Source organism: Nansenia antarctica (genome assembly GCF_963989245.1).
Source record: "Nansenia antarctica genome assembly, chromosome: 6".
NCBI classification, from domain to species: domain Eukaryota; kingdom Metazoa; phylum Chordata; class Actinopteri; order Argentiniformes; family Microstomatidae; genus Nansenia; species Nansenia antarctica.
Genome location: NC_137676.1, coordinates 55,944,678 through 55,949,197, shown reverse-complemented (window position 1 = coordinate 55,949,197; position 4,520 = coordinate 55,944,678).

The following is a 4,520-nucleotide window of genomic DNA, read 5'->3' as shown; positions in this document are numbered from 1 at the left end:
TCAGGACCTTCTAAACAGAGAGCAGAGCTACAGGGAGACTTCAGGACCTTCTAAACAGAGGACAGAGCTACAGGGACACTTCAGGTCCTTCTAAACAGAGGACAGAGCTACAGGGAGACTTCAGGACCTTCTAAACAGAGAGCAGAGCTACAGGGAGACTTCAGGTGCTTCTAAACAGAGGACAGAGCTACAGGGAGACTTCAGGTCTTCTAAACAGAGAGCAGCAACAGCACCACTCATGGGAGCTAACCCCCCATGAACGCACAGAGACGAGGACAGGTGACACCACCCCCCCCCCCCCCCCCCCCCCACACACCAGGTCTCGGCCCCCAGACACAAGGGACCACAGCTGCGCTCTGAGAGAATGGACATGTTGTCCCAGGATGCAGTTCACCGATGCTCCCCAAGCATCAGGACAAGACGAATGAGAAAATGAAAATGTAGATGCAGATAAGAATCTATGATGACAGTGGCTGTCCGGTGAAAGCTGTCTGACAAACGCTGACAAGCACTGAACTGCCGATGGTCGGGGGGGTTTCGCCACGGGAGGGGGTGGGGGTTAAAGGGTAATGGCCTGCCAGGGTGTTTTTTAGGGGGGGTCAAAGCTATGAGGTAGGGGGGGGGCGTCCTCTGAAGGCCCAACTAATATTGCTGCAGCGCGGGCATCAAAAGCACACACACACACACACACACACACACACACACACACACCACGATAGCATGCTCCTACCAGGACTTAAGACCACCGTGCACTGAAGAAGAGACGTTATTTTTAAGAGTACCATTTTTAAAACATGACTCCCTCTCTATGCCGTCTGAAGTCGGGGGGTGTAACATTCACGCCCGACTAGCCCTCTTTGATCCCAGCGTGCGTTCCTTCATCCAAAGTAGCAGCTGCCCACCACCCCCCCCCCCCCACACACACACTTCACCACCCCCCCTATTTAACTAATCATGGCCTTTAAAATCATCTGCTGATTACAGGCCAGGCTAAATTCCCCTAATTGCCGCCTCTTTCATCATGCCATTAGTTAGGCCTGATGCCTTTCCACCCTCCCTGTGACCTGGCCTGGGAAACCCTGTGCATTTATATTTGAAGATCGGCTTGAGAGGTGGATCCTGGTCAGGTCAGATAAAACCCAAGGATCGCCATCATTAGAGCCTCGTCTCATACTCTCACACACGTACGCATGCACGCACACACACACACACACACACACACACACACACACACACACACGGCTGGGGGCGGCTGTGACTCAGGAGGTAGAACAGGCGTCTAATGATCGCAAGGTCGGCAGATTGGCGGTTCGAACCCCGGCTGGCAACTTGTCGAGGTGTCCTTGGGCAAGACACTGAACCCCAAATTGCTCCCAATGAGCGGGCCGGCGCCGGTGTGTGCGAATGGGTGAATGAGAGGCCGTTGTAAAGTGCTTTGGAATAAGGTGCTATGTAAGTCAGTCTATTTACCATTTACACACACACACAGACACACACACGACCAGCCCTCCCACCCCACCCCACTCCCCCCCCACTCCCACACAAGCAAATCATGGAAGACATGAAGAAGCCCTGACAGGACACCTACTGGGCCTCGCTGCGCACGGACAACACGCCTCGAGTCAGTGTAACCACGACGACAGGCATGTTACTGCCTTGATACGGTCGGTTAGCCGTGTTTAGTCTGTTTTTCTTGTTTACCCGGCTGCCTGTTCGATACAGGGCTTCACAGGGAATGGGTGGGTGGGGGGGGAGGATGGGGGGGGGGAGGATGGGGGGGAGGGAGGGAAGGAGGGAGGAGGGAAGGAGGGAGGAGGGAAGGGAAGGAGGGAGGAGGGGAGGGAAGGAGGGGGTGAGGTTGGACGTTTCGGTGTGTTAGGCTCCGGAGCGACGAGAGCTGTTCATTGGGCCGACCCTCCAGTTTGATGTTCTGTGGAGCGGGCCGGTTCTTTGCTTTGTTTTGGACTTCATCACCTACACCTGGGAGGGCTGTCAGAGAGGCAGGGTCCAGGCGGCCTGGGTCCGGTCCAAACATTAGGAATCGATACCCGGTGCTCATGGGGAGGGTTCTGCTCCACCGACATCAACACCACACGGCCGTATCATATCTTGAGTGCTGGGCGGGTTTTAAAACGATCGGGTGGCGTTTCCTCTCAACAACACAAACACACACACACACACCCACGTCGTCTCAAATTCCTCGTAACACGCAAACCGACCGGACAAGTCCGGTCCGTGTCCATGGTAACAGCAGCCACCCCCCTCTGTCCCTCTCCTGACCTCCGCTGACCCGCTGACCAGTGGGGAATGGAGATGCCATCTGCCCACCCCTCCTCCCTCCTCCAGCCTGCCCACGGCAGCATCTCTCTGGGTAGAGGCCCCTTGCACTGATCCTCCACCCCCCACCCCCACCACCGCTTCTCCCAGACCACCCGTGCCCATCCTCTCAGCAGAGGTCCAATTAGCCCGTCACCTGTGTCTGTGTTGTCGGGTCTGTCACACGGCCTCCTCAACAGCCTGCCTCTCGATTCGATAGAGGATTTAAATAATGGATCTGTGATCTCCGACGCCGTTAATTATGAGTCTCCGGTGACCCCTCTGTCAACTGGATGTGATGACGAGGCGCAGAGACAGACACACGCTTCGTAAGGAGGGGGGGCTGACTGATTACGGGGGGGGGAACGGACCAGGAATGGGAAATAGGAATCGTGGTTGGTTTAATGATGTGTGAGTGTCTGGGTGTGTGCGTGTGTGTGTGTGTGTGTGTGTGTGTGTGTGTGTGAGCGTGTGTACATACAGTATATGTGTGCATGTTTGTGTATCAGCACTTTGAGCTGCAATGTTTGCAGGAAAAGTGCTAAACAAATAAAAGTTATTATTATTGTTATTATTTTATATAATGTGTGCACGTGTGTGTGTGTGTGTGCGGATATATGTGTACTTGTTTGTGTATATAATGTGTGCATGTGTGTGTGTGTGTGTGTGTGTGTGTGTGTAAGCATGGGTATGTGTGTATGCCTCCATCGGGTATGAGGGGTGTGCTAACTGAACAGAACTGTGTACACACACACACACACACACCTTTGTCAGACTATCTGTACCTCAACGTCTCAGGATACAGAACTCTGTAGCGTGGGCGAAGCCGCCCTCCCTCCCACTATCCGTCCGCCTCGAGTTTTTGGATCTCATTCTCATTTCATTTCCCCGACTAAGACACTTACCACTGACCCCCGGAAGAATGCTACAATAATTGGGAGAAAACAAACTCCCAATTAGGGCCGAAAACAAACTCAGACAAACTGTAATTGGGAGACGCGGACGTGGACTCGATGCGAGGACGTGATCGGAGCCGACAAGGCCGCAGCGTCACGCACGTCTGACCGCGAGGTAGACGCCGTGACCTTCGGTGTCCTGTCTCCGCTGTCATTCTCTATGAGGGACACCATTCTCTATGAGACACCATTCTCTATGAGACACCATACTCTATGAGACACCATTCTATGCTAGCAAAAGGTCTTTCAGATATCCTTTATTAGCTTTAATAATAATAACATTGTTATATAATAGACTATAATATAATAATAAATAACAATAAAAGTCAACATTTTAAACTATAAAAGCGACACCCTTGCACATAACAAGGTCGAAGACTAAACCAGAAGTGAAGAGTTTCTGCCGGGATTAGAACCCCGGTCTCCAGCTCTCTAGACAGGCGCTCTGACAAGCTTAGCCACACTTAGCCCTGGAGGAGGTGCCCCCCTATCCTCCCTTACCCTAACCCTGGAGGAGGTAGAGAGCCCTGGAGGTGGTGGAGAGCCCTGGAGGAGTCCTCCCCTATCCCAGCATGCCATAGAGAGCCCGTAGGCTGAAGACACTCAGAGGATCTCAGCTGCAAAGTCATGACTCATGATACTAAGTCTGCACAAAACACACACACACACACACACACACTCACACACACACGCACGGTCCTTGCACTGCACTGAAAAAAAAGGGGCCGTCGTCATAAAGAGCCTCTGGTCCACACACAGCAGGTCACAGCTGCCCGCTACCCAGAAATCACTCACTGGAAATGGTTTCAGTGAAAAAGGCCAAATCGATGCACCATGCTAGGGTACTAGTGCCCACTGGGCCAAGGCGAGGGAAAAGAGGAAAAAGGTGAGAAACTTGAAAAGGGAAAGGATGAATGAGATGGCGCCGTGTCTCGGCCCACACTCAGAGAGCGGTGGAGAGACTATGAGGACTATCAGGGGACCGGGCTGGGGCTGGGCGACTAGAGGCAGGCAGCTATCACCGGGGGAATGAGTTTTGGTTGTTTTGTGAGTGTGTGTGGGCGAGTGAGAAAGGGCTCTGACTTGGAAAACGGGGATGCAAACTGGTACGCGGTGAAAAAAGAGAGAAGAACGAGTGAGCAGGGGAAACACACACCTGCCAGGGGGGTCCGGGGCATGCATTTAAATGTTCACTTCTGGTGACTTGGTAGGATTAGGGTACAGCAAGTTCTTACCTTAGAATGAAGG